This window comes from Pinus tabuliformis, chromosome J (genome assembly GCF_031772625.1).
Source record: "Pinus tabuliformis cultivar Carrire ecotype Pingquan chromosome J, CPIR1, whole genome shotgun sequence".
Lineage (NCBI taxonomy): Eukaryota > Viridiplantae > Streptophyta > Pinopsida > Pinales > Pinaceae > Pinus > Pinus tabuliformis.
In genome coordinates, this window is record NC_142295.1 from 1,252,871,003 (window position 1) to 1,252,884,812 (window position 13,810).

The window sequence follows — 13,810 nt, forward strand, 5'->3', positions numbered from 1 at the left end:
TCAACAACATCATACAACAGGGGCTCCCCATAGATTAGACAACTAGTCTAGAAATACCTCTTTTCAAGAGCAGTGACGTCAATAATCCCTCCAATTATAGGACCATAACGATAAACCCTTTGTTTGCAAAGCTATTTGGAAGCATGCTAGAAAATAAAATTAGCAAGTGGGCAGAAGAAAGAGATAAGCGTGCTAAAGGGAAAGCAAGTTCTAGACCTAAAAATTCCACAGTTGATCATTGTATAACTTTAAGGCATATCATTGAAAAGTTTGGGAGAAAAAGGAAGAAGTCTTTTATTGTTTTGTTGATTTCATAAAAAACGTTTGACACGGTTTCTAGGGATAAGATTTGGCACAAAATGGAGGAACTTGTGGCTCTTAAACATTTGAGAGCAGTTGTGCATAGGATGTATGAAGAGGTGAAAGTCAAAATTAGAACTTCAACAGGCATTTCTGAAAGTTTTAGAAGCAATATCGGGGTCAAGCAAGGTTGCCCATTGTCTCATACCCTTTTTGGTTTACATATCAACAAGCTTGGGGAGTGGTTAAATTCGCAAGGGGGTGATGGTATCTATTTGGGCAAGTTTGTTATAAGGCTTCTTTTGTATGCAGATGACCTTATTCTAATTTCTAAATCGACTCTTGGTTTGTAAAAGAACTTATAATCCCTTGAGCATTTTTGTAGAACTGTGGGGATGCAAGTCAATATTAGCAAATTGAAAGTAGTGGTTTTCTCTAAAAAAAGAAAAAATAACCAGCATAAGTTCTACTTTGAAGGCAACATTCTGGAAGAAGTTGCGGATTACAAATACCTCAGAATTAACTTCAACAAAAATCTAAGTTGGGATGGTTGTAGAAAGAAAAGAACTTCGGGGGGTTAGAAAACATTTTATGATTTTCAAAATAGGTGTAGAGAGGCAGAGTTATGGGACTGGAAAACCACTCAAACTCTTTTTGGGCTTCTAGTGATTCCGGTGATTCTCTATGGTTGTGAACTATGGGCCAGCAGTACATTCGACATGCAGTGGAAACAATTTGAGAAAATTCAGAAGCGTTTGATTACAAACAAATTCAAGATTAAAAGTGCAATTCCTTATGTTATCTTGTTAAGCGAAACAAGGGCTTCTCCTATTGAAGAAATTGCTATGGTGCGAGTCATAAAGTATTTAAAAAAAAATGAGCAAATGGAAGAGGGTAGATGACCTAAGGTTGTCTTTAATGACATTTTGTGCAACAAAAAAAAGACTTGGATGTAGCGAAATAACAAATGGTTTAGTAAGTGGGTATTTGCTTGAACACGTGTCCCATAAACAACTAAGAGATAAAATCTTTTGTTATGGATAAGTTCCACAAGCGTACTTGGGATAAGGAGCTAGGAAGAAAGAAAAAGTGTTATATTGAAGTGTTTAATCCCACTCATAGTCATCAACCAAAAGCATACATAGACGCCAATATCTCTTAGAGAGCCAAAATTCTTATTGCTTAGTTAAGGACTAATTCTCACCAACTCTGTTGTGAAACAGTGCACTGGAAAAGGTCAAAAGAAGTGTGGGAGGAAAAAGTATGCATTTTTTGTTATTCTGGAAAAGTGGAAACATAAAAACATTTCATTTTAGAATGTGAGGACTTCAAAGACAACAGGGAAAGTTATACAGATACGTTGCAACTAGCTCTTGGGATAATCTATTTAGCGAGGGGTTTGTCGAGAAGCCGTGAGCATTTATTGTGAGGCTTCATACAAAAAGGGCCGAATACATCAAGTAGATGAAGAAGCAATCCGTCCCATAGGTTATCTTTACCCTCGTGGACGTTAAAATAATTTTCTTTCTTTCTTTATGTTAAGATGGTTAATTTATATCTCTATATAAAGTTATGTAAAATTAAAGTGCAAATTGAAGTATTTTAAATATGGCGGACATTATTTTTTTTTGTTATTACTATTTTTAATTTTAAAAATAAATTATTATTTTACTATTTTAAATGTAACGTTATGTAACAACAATTTTTCTATATTAAGTTGTGAAGCACCTCTCGGCACAATAAATATTCACAAATTTTAAACAAAAATTCAAAATTTTTAAACAAAAATTCAAAAATTTTAAACAAAAATTCAAAATTTTTAAATAAAATTTCAAATTTTTAAAAAAACATTTAGATTCAGAAAGTGTCATTTCACTCGTAACAAATGAATCATTTCATATCGCTAAAGTCAAATGCAAGTTCCAAGTAATTTCATAAAAGTTCAAATTTCTAAAAAAGGAAAAAAACCATTTCGATTCCGAGTTGAGTTTCGCTCATGTGAAATTATTATCCTTGCCGCACAGGGTATAACGCATTCGAAAATGCGTTGACTGTTCTATTAAGTTTGCATTGACCAAAAAATCAAATAACAAATTGTAATGTTAACTTTATAAAAAAAGTTCATTTTATTATTATTATTATTACTAATTGTGATTGGTTGAGTGCGCTAGAGTCTTATTATGGAGTCTTACATAATGTCATGATGATTTCGTTGTCACTTAGTGCCAACATACACATACTTACAATTAAACATGCATTTACTGTTTTTGGACATAATCTGACGTTGAATCAATTTCGATGTAATTAAACATTTCTAATTATTCCTTTGAACCCCTATCATCACCAGAGATGCCTTATAAATTTCTCCATCCGCACGCATTGCATTTCATGATAAATTCTTACGTCCTTTGGAAATTTTCATTCATATAATTGTTTAACATCGATTTTGATACCTTTCGCTTTTCTGACAAGGCAAGATACACTTCCTCTCGAAAATAATTCATATAATTGGTTTATTTGTTGAAATGTGGCAACAAGAATATTCGAATTTTAATTTGTCCTTGAATTAAAATTAAAATTTAGTCTCACCAGCTGCTTGGAAAATAATTAATTAATTCATCTTGAGTTAATTAGTTGGAGATATTCAAGCTAGAAGTTTTTGTGAAGTCATGTAACAATTATCCTTTTAATTGAGGAAGTTATCCCTTAATTAAGGAGATAAGGATGAGTTGTATTTGAGTTGTAATTAGTTAGCTTAGTTAACTGAGTTAAGTCCAGTTAAATTAGTTCCAAACAGTTTGAGGAACTAATTGTGAGTTCAGTCAGTTAATTCATGCATGCATGAAACTAGTGTACTCCTGAAAACTGAATATTCTCTCATAAATAACTCATGCATGTCAGTTCAGACAAAGACCCAGTTGAGATTAAAGGCAGGGACAATGTACTATCAGTTGCAAGAATTTTCCTATAAGAAAATCTCTTGCATGCAAAAGGAATTCATTCCTTGATATTTGAGCAGTTTTACAATGTGTTGGAGCAGTGTATGAGATCAGTGTCACACAAGGTTACAGTTGGAACATGCAGGGAAAACAACGCAAGAAAATAGGAGGCTTGGAGGGCAGAGGAGAAGGCATATGAGTTGTCTATTATGTCTATGAGTAGTGAGAGGGATTGTACTGAGAGCTGGATAGTTGTGAGAGCTAAAGCTTTGTGTAATCTTGAGATATTTCCACTTGTATGATAATATAGATAGCGGAGTTTTTAGCTGAGTCTTTCCCCAGAGTATTCTTCTGTGTTTCATGTGTATTGATTCTTCTTCTCTGTTATATGCATTCTGCTTGATCTTGCTAAAATTGATTTAGCTTCCTCAAGTTTGATTGTAGAAGTAGATTAAGTATTTTTCTTTAGTTATATTGCATAATCAGGTTAATCTGCAATGAGAATTTCTACATTATCAACTTCCATGAAACTAAAATTTCCAATTATAATTACTCTTTAACAAGATTGAATGAATATTTGAACCAACTCTAAACCCTAACTATTAATGTTTGTCATCCCACGACAGGTTTCTTTGGTTAAATTGAGAAAACATTAAATTAAATGTTTAAACTAGAAAATTTGAAAAGACCTTTATACTGTACTATTTATGTGTTGTGATTAGACCTGTGTTGTTATTTATGTGTTGTGATTAGACCTGTGTTGTGATTAGACTTGTGTTGCAGCTTACTCCATTTTCTCTTGGAAAAGGCATTGCACTTTATTTTTATGTTTGTCAATGCAATCAACAAAACTCATCACTTAAACCTTTTCCAAAGTTAAAATAAAATTTATACTATATGGATTTATTAATTGCAAATTAGGTGTTATTTGTAACTTTGAATTTATTACTAGTTAAAATGGCTTCGCAAACAAAATATTAGAATTGAAGCGCACTAAGAAACTAACAAATATATCAAAACAATTTATAACTTTAAACTTATTATTTATTAAAAGGAGTTGGTTAACAAACATCAAAGCCAAGCACCCCCGAGAGATACAAACCCAAAACCCAAACAATTCTAGACATCTATTTAAAATAAGGAGAAGACTCACACTTATCTTTTATATTTAAATAATAGCGTGTTTTAAAAGATTAATAAGCTATATGTGTAATTTAATATTATTAAATTTGATAAATTATGAAAATAATAAAAAGATAGAAGAACAAAAAAAAAATTAAAATGGGATTTTATTTTTTAAAAAACAGTTTATTTTTTTCTTAGTTTTATAGAATTCAAAAATAATCTTAAGAAAAAGAATCATATACTATTCATGTTAATTTATTATCAACTTTAATATTATTTTTATTTTTCATTTAAATTACAAATAAAATCTAAAGTAGATATTTTAGTATAATAATATATATTTTTATTTTAAATCAATTTCTCATTCATTTTCATCAATATTAAATGAGAAACTTTTCAACTCAATAATGCATGCAATTGGTGAATTTTTCATTTCTTTTTGAGTTGATTTCTCATTCACTCTCACTAATCTTATAGGAGGACCTTTTGTAAAAGTCAAATGAATACTTCAAAGTAAAAATTGAATAGTAATATTTATTTAATTTTTTTTTTTTTTTTTTTTTTTCAAAAGGTGGAAAAACCTATCAAACTCAGTTTGTCAAACCAACAGTGAGGACAGCCATCTCTGGCTGCTATCCGCGAATGTCAGTTGACACATCACTGTTATCAAGGAAAACCACGCCACCTGAAATAACCCGCTGGTGGTCCGTAAGGGAGCAGGCTTTCACTCCTGCCAGATGCCTCTGGGTCTTGGGCCGTTAACCTGTTTCCTTACGTCCGAGGAAGACGAGCTCTTAGCCAAGCAGAAGCAGTTTTAGGGCATACTCCAGGCCCGTATATTTATTTAATTAACTTTGAATATTAAATATTTATTTTGTTTTTAAATACTTATTTTTTTAAGAAAACAATAAATAAGCATCTTAACCACTTTTTAATAATTATTTGTTTAAATTGGTTAAAATCATAAATAGGTTTGGTAAATTCATGAATGAATAGATCATTTATAATTCTAAATTATTTATTATTATTTACGTTTATTTTTTATAAGTAATTATTGAAATACAATTTAGTGTTTAATTTTTATTATTCAAATGGTTTTGGAAATAAAATACATGTCAGGCTTAAAATAATTATTTAAAATATAATTGGTAATGCTCTATGTAGAATCACTGACTAGTGAGATTATACTAGTGGAAGTGAAATGAAAAGAGGTGGTGATTAATATCATTGTCATAAATATAATAAGTTTGTCTTTACCTAATAAAATAGTAGTGTATTTTACCCCGATCCGGGTGCGAGCCAGTGGTTGGGACAACTAACAGAGATTAACGCTGAGTACACTTGAGTACTATACCACCACCCCCCACACGCTCAAGGCGATGGGTGCGGTGGCCCTTGGCATGATTGCATGCAAGGGAGGTGGGAAAGGTGGCAGCGAGGGTGGTGGAGGAGAAGGTTTTAACGGGAGAAAGGGTAGGCAGGTGGATGATGTTGGTGAGTTTGTTCGCGGACGAGGGAGCTAGTGCACTCGACGGGTTTGGTGATGCCATCCTCAGCTTCAAGCTTGTCAATGACCTGCAAATATCAATGGGTATGTTTTCTGGTATCTCTCTTCCATTGCAATGTTGACCTGTTTGGGTTTCTATTGGAGGGAGCGGGGGAAAATTAGGAAGGATAATTGGGAAGTTGAGAATCGTTGGTGGAATTGGGGGTGGCACCTGGTTGTGATGGCTCGGTCCTGCGTATATATTTTGCTATTGCTGGGTATTGTTGCAATTTCCCTATGGTTCAAACTCTTATTGTCCCGCATGGGGATCTTGGGAACTGTGGGCCAAGGGATAAGTGGGGATGACTGTAGGGGTTTTGCGGGTAGAGGTCATGAGCCTGGTGGGGAGGGGTGCGGGTGTCAGTTAAGATGCTTCCTAGGTGCGGTCCCTTGCTGTCGACGCCAATGCAAATGCTAGGAAGTAGATAGAAACCATTGCAGAGAGGGAACTGCTAGGAATCACGGGTGGGAAGTCGGTCATGAAAATATCAGAGGCTATAGGCTAGTGTCTTAGGCAGAGGGGAAGGGGTTTGCAAACCATGGTTGGCATAAAACTAGTAAGAGGCAATCCTCACCAACTTGGAATTGGTGAGGGGAAGAGAACCAGTTTGAAGCTGTGAGGAGTTGGGTGTGGCGATGGGGTCTCATTGCTAGTTGCAGTAGGCCTGCCCCTACTGGGGAATGGACCTATGACCACGAAGGCCCTAACATCGATACCAAAAGGAAATGGGAGGAGTATGGTGGGGTGGTTATTAATGGTAATCCAACCCAGGGATGGGAGCATTATTATATCATGTTGAATTGTTTTTGGTTAATGAATTACTACTTAGAACAGGTTTGGGGCATCTTCGTCATGGCTCGAACTGCGAAAATTTGTGGTCGTGGAAGACAGGCCCAGGTGCCGAGAAACGAAAAGGAAACGAGCACATCTAAGCCTCACAGGGTAGAAAATCAGTGGAAAGGCTTATCAATGAGGCTGTCGAGGCATATCACAAGGGCATTGATGAAGGTATTCAGAAAATTTTAGAGGAATGGGAAGCATAAGTTAAGTGGGGCAGCGAGACTGAGGAGGACATGGATGACTGGAGGACCCTTGTCCCAGACATTGGTACCACTAGAGGCAGGGTAACGCAATTTAAGTAGACCTTATACCTTTATTGGCTTATGAAAATCCTGTTGGGCAAGGCCATGGAGCAGATCTCGGTAGGCATGGTTGTTTCTCTCCAAGGCATGCTGAGCTACAAACAGGAATTCCAGAAAGTTCAGTTTCAACTCCATAAGCAAGATATCAGGCTTGGCAGAATTGAAAAGCATATCCCATGCATCTTGGAACTGTCTGAGATGTCGAGATCGAATGTCAAAGACCCTGTGCCTATGCAATCAGCCTCGGAGGAACAAAATGACTAGATGATCCTTTGTTTAATTTTTTTTATATGTGGATAACTTTTACTTTTCCTTATGCAAGAATATGTATAGGTAGAAATCTAGAGTATGGTCATGAAATAGAGACTTATATAGCTTGGATAGAAAGTTTGAAACTTTTTTTTTTGGATGGCATACAATGTGGATAGGTGGCCAACACACTTGGTTTCCCAATGGGCAAGTTGATGGCATGTAGCCAATCTATGTGGTGTAAATTTGCTTATAAATGAATGGAAAAAACAGGACTTGCCAAGCTTAACAAAAATGATAATAATAATGTATCTTTAAAACAATTATCCATCTTTACTAGAAACTTATAGTTAGGTTATGGAATAATATATGCATGTTCTTTTGAGAGCTTACTATTGCTTACAATAACTCAAAGTAGTAGAAATTATTGTAGCTTGTTCTTGTGATATAGTTCAATGGATAAGGGGGTCAATATTTACTAGATGAAATTTGATGTTGAAAATTATTTACCTTCCATCTATTATGTTATTTTTCTTAGCTTTCTCATTTTTGTTCCCTTTTACCAAATAAGAGCAAAAAAAATGAAGAAAAATAAAATATATACCTAACCATGCCTATAGATTCTTCTATTGACTAATCAAGAAATGTTTCAGAGGTATCTTATTGATGCAATATATATAATATAAATGATCTTTATCACATTCATGCTCCTATTGTGGTTCCTCTAACACTTCCACCACAACCTTCCTTCAACTACAAAGAAAAATTCTCTCAACCATTGGTTAGATTTTTATCCCCTTTTCCATATATTCAACTTCTCCATTCATGCTTTAGTCCTTCCCTTCTCTTCATTAACTCCACTCACCACTTCATCTTTCTAAAAGAATCTCCCATACCTTGTCCTTCCACCACTTTTCAAATATTACACCTCACTTCTTATACTGCTCTTCTATCCCTTGATCTTATGCCTCCTCCATAGTACCATTTGAATTTAACTATTCATTCTTTTGGATTCACCATAGACTACTACCAAGCACAAGTTCTTATGCTATCGTGATTGGTGCGTTAAAAAGAATATAGTCTCGTTTCACCAAAACCATCTTCGCTTAGGTTACAATTTCTTTTACCATCCTTCCAAAAGCTCCCTTATTGAACTCCTCCTCTACTTGTGAAAAATATTGGCTAAATTTAGTTGCAAATTTAGTGATGTATCCTTCTATTGTGACTTTTACATGAAAATCAACAACTCTTACAACTTCAAGGCTAACTATATATAATAAAATTAGGTTCTAAACGTTTCACTAAATCCCTCTCCTCACTTTCTAGGCTAGTCAAGGATGCTTCCATACTCTACTCATCTAGTAAAAAAATACCACTAGCGATTATACTGAGATGGCATCATAGTTGTCAGGGTAATCATGAAATAATGCGCATTGACAACCTTAGCATATTTACTCAAAAATAGGTTTATTTTTCTAAACTAATGATGCTTCACATAGCGCTAGGTTAACACGAAAATAATACTTCCAAACCAGTACAAACTTCAGGATAATATCCCATGATGAAACCATTTTTTCTATCAATTTGAGGCCTATATACAAATTGATGTCCAACAAGAGGTTCATTGTTATCTAGGTGCTAGCATTTTCAATCCCCTTGATGGGAGATGTTTCACCCGCATTATATCCAACCATAAATGGTTGTCTATGGATTTAATTAATATAACTAACATGATCAATGTCCATCCTAAAACTCATCCTTAGCAAACAATCAATATTATAGACCATTGATTGCCATACCAAAATCACCACATAAATAGTTAATTGATAACCATTATCTCTAATAATATCATTCTAACCAATAGGTGAAATAACTTATCCAATCAAAGAATAGTCATTTTATAGAATAGATAAACAACAAAATTAAATATATCATAACCATAAACTAGAATTTGAAAGGAGAGCCTTATTCCATTGATTTGAATTATAATCTAGTACGTACATCATGACCTAGCCTTGATCAATGCCTAATGTGGAATAGGATTATAGAATAGTTTTTAAATCCAATGCTTTCAATTATTTAACATTTAAACTTTATTTAACCACTATCTAATTATTTAATATATTAAACCATATATACACATTCACTTGAAGTTGGAAAGGTTAATTCAAAACCATGTATTTGTTGGAGTACTTCAAGCTCCCTTAGTCACGAACTAGGTGATATTTGTCTCACATTTGGCTAGGTAGACTCAATTTTCCACCACTCTCTTAACATATATTTTAATTTAACTATATTTAAACTAAGTTAATTTAACTATATTTTAATCTAACACCACACATCCGTTTTTTCCCATGAGAGCGTTTCTAGAAGGTAGTTGTACCTTTTGTTGAAAAAATAAATTTTCCATACAAATCTATACAAATAATAGATTAAAATGAACAAATATGATAATAAAGTTTATAAAAAACCATCTACAAATAGAGTTCTTATTATCTTTGCCTAGCCAAAGATAATGCAATCATGAATTATCTTTCTATTTTAATTGTAATTTTATTAATGCAAATTCGTTTGTTTTTATTGTTTTTTCCTCTAATTTAACTATATTTAAACTAAGCGAGAATATCTACTCTGTAGTCCTTATTCAAATGTGGGAGTTGGTTCATTCTTTTCAAAATTCAATAATTAAACTAAGTGGCAGGGAACACTAGCTATACGGTCTTGTTTCATATCGATGAAGTAAAATGCAACTTCCAAGTGTGACTAGATGTCTCTGTTGATTTTGTTTTTAACATTATAAGTAAACAACATTTCGTAATAATATTTCTAATTTATAATAAAATATATTTATTACAATTAAAAAGGAGTAATGTATGAGAGATATTTATTGCAATAAATTAAAAAAAGTTATATTCCTAAGTTTATTTTTGTCCACAACATTTCATAATAGTGCTTTAATTTATAATAAAATATAATTATTGCATTAATTAGAGTAATGTATTTTGGGTTTTTTTTTTTAAATATATGCTTTAGGTGTTTTTTTTTTTTAATTTAATTTTATATAGATATAAAATTACATTTTTTAACTGCATAATGATGTGTGTATTCATATAGGTTCCAGTGATTGACTCATATCTATGGTTAATAGCTATTTTGTGGGTGAGATATTTCCCAATGTTTTTGTCTTTTACATACAAACCTTTTATATATAACAAAATAAGTTTCTTAAATTACATCGTTGTTTTTAGTGGGAAAAAAAAAATATAAAACACATAAATTGTATGTCATTTGGTGCTAAACAAGAAAGTTTTCATAATTGCGCATGCCTTGGTGTTGAAACTCATTTATAAATGATCTATGGTAGTATTCATAGTGTTATGTTTCTCTCAGTTTGCTGATGAGCCACTGCCCATAATCTAGTCAAAGACCTTCTTTAGAACAAGTATTTGCGATCCCGTTGCCCTCCCTGTAGACATGACAAAAAACAAAATCATCAAAGGTATGTTTGATGCAAAGGACTTCATCCAATAATGGTAAAAATTGTTCATTATGACACCTTTATACCCCCTTTACCGTTTACAATGACCAGGGAGTCGTTGAAAATCTGTAGAGATATACCCCTTTTTTTGTTGCAAAAAGTAAGAGCATTTTTAGAGCCATAAGTTCAACAAAATTATTTGTGCCTCTTCCCAATCCTGTTTTCATGGAGAATGAATGTGACTTAGATAAGTGTAGAATAGCTCCCCCACCATAGTTGGTTTCCTCACCTTGTGAGGCTCCATAAAAAGATGCTCATGGCCAGTTTTTGTTTATGTCCTCAAGAGAGATGGTCCTATTAGAAGGGATATTGTGCTTAAAAAGAAGAAAAGAGCATATTGCTAAGTTTGAGTCACGGTTGTTTCTGGTGAGGATATAGAGTCTTGAAAGATGGTTTTGTTCCGGCTTACCAAACACCTCAAAAATTAAATATGGTAGAAATTTGTACATTTTCATAGCTCAATTTTTGGACCATAGGCACCAAGATTTCCTCCATGCTCCCCCCTTTCCAATCAACCACTAATCCTAATTGAATTTGACAAAATATCCAAGTATATTTTGTGAACAAACACTCAATAAATAGATGGTGGTGCATATTCTCCTCCTTTAAACTGTAAAAGGCATACCACCTAGGGCCTTGTTGTGGCCAGCAACACCCCCCCTAGTTCATTTAAATATCGACCAAGATACTAAACGAATGGGGACCCTTAGTTAAATTTTTAGGAAAAGCAAAAGTTCTTTTTGAGGTGACAATCATATGCTTAGGTAAAGCCTCTTGGATATTTTTAGCCTAAGTTTATGATGAGGAGAAAATCTTTAAAGTCGCGTTGCAAAAGGATAGGAAATACCTTCATTTCTCTTTAAAAAGAAAAATCGATATGCGCACGACCCTCGTGTTAATAATAACATCGCATCGCAACAAAGTAGTGCCCATAAAGAAAAACTTAAAGATTCACCGATCTGCGATAACGCCGATCGCTAGATCGCATATCGCAGAAATGAGTTGGCAAGATTTGGCAAACATCAAATTTCTGCGATCTGCGATGTTGCGATCGCTGCGATGCTACATCCTTGCGATTTGCGATGATGCGATTAACGATCGCGCGATATGCAAGGTTACGTCAGCAAATCATAAATCACTTCAGTACGAATCCTCTGGGCACGCCATTCAAAGAAAAGCCACTTACCATAATCTGACCCGAAATCATGCGCTTTTACTGATAGTAAATGAATTAGTTGTCAGTTATTAAATGGATTAAAGACGCATGCCTTGGTAGAGATTTACTTCATGTAAGGTGGCATATTTGATTTATCTGCTGCATTTAAAACTCTCCCATCACCTTTCTGGATCAGTCATTTCCATTTCACTCGTAATCTGCAGGAACGAAGAGCTAAGACGACTCAGACACAAACACAGAGAGAAATGGGAAAGAAAAATAAAGCTCAAAGATCCGAAGCAAAGGAGAAGACTAAGGAGATGGCGCCTCTGTATACAGACACAGCCTGTAACAGAGATGCAGGGATATCAACATGGGAAAGCATGTACAGGCTGCTAGAAGAGGAAAAACCTAGAATAATGAAGGTTACTGCTGTCGCGGATGCACCGCGCTCTTCTGAGGCATCCTTAGAGGACCTAGCATGTTCATTTCTTCACAGAATAGCGGCAAGACCCAAAATTCTACCATATACGGATATGATCAAGTGGATACTAGATGATGCAGACTTAAACAACAGACATTTCAAAGTTCAAGGATACGGGCTCGTCGGATCGTTTGCTGCGCAAGATTTGAAGCTTATGTATCATCTTCCTGAACCACAAGCGACCTATAATGCACAATTTGTTAAGAAGTTCGCAGCTGAGAACCCAGATCTATCAGACACCACCAAAGAATGGTCTAGAAAAGAGGAGCCACTCAAAAAGGATAAAAACGGTATGTATAGCACTGGTTCCCTCACCTCTCCATATTGTTTTGCTGCGGCCATGCTCTGTAGGTTATTTGGGATGCCGGATATCAAAAAGTTTTCGTCCGAATGGCTACCATTAATTGATGCTGCCACAAACGCCGACATTATAGATTGGGCCAAAATTCTTTCTGATAATCTATACACAGCCGTTATCGATTACCGGTCTAAAAGATCCTTGTCTCAAAGGGTCTATCCTCCTTTTTATCTGTCTGCATATATTATGGATTCTGTTTGTCTTGTATCTAAATTCCCTACTATGGGTTGGAAGTGGACTACCCAAGACCCATTGCCCATCCATGTTTATCATAAGGTATTATGGGATTCCCAGTTTGCCCCTCACTTCTACCAGATTTGCCATGGGCTTATTTTGCCCCTATATAAAATAATCTATGACAAAGACCCCCCGAGGTGCTCTCCCGAGGCACAAATTGACATCATCCCCATCGCGAGATGGTTCAGGGAAGAATGGTTTACTTACATTAGAGTTTTTTGAAGCACCGTACCTCCACATGTCCTACCCCTATATGTCCCTGATAAGCTTTTGGCTCGGGAAATCGCGTATCAGACCTGTTCTGAAGGCGGCCTGACCAAAGACCTAAAGGACAAGAAGAAGGCCATATGGCCTCAATTCCCTGTAGCTTGTGGGGTCTTCTCTTTGTTCAATGTGGGACACGCTTTCGACGAAGTGGAGAATGTGACGTGTCTTCAATTATTTAAATTCCCAGCAAGGCCATTCGACCCAAATGATGTTTCCCAAGAGTTCACAACGAACGTCAAAATAAGAGTGTTCTCTGGGAAGAAAGATTTGTTTGATGATCTGTTTCAGAATAAGAGTTCGCTCCAAGAAATTTTGCGGGAAGCTCGGTCGAGGTTGTCTCCAGATGACCTCCAAAGATTCATGTTATACAGAGAAGAAAGGCTGGCCAGTATTCCTTTAGAGAAGCTACGATTGCCTGCTAGAGAACCGACTCCGAGCATTAGCCTCAGCAAAAACTCTAGCACTTCC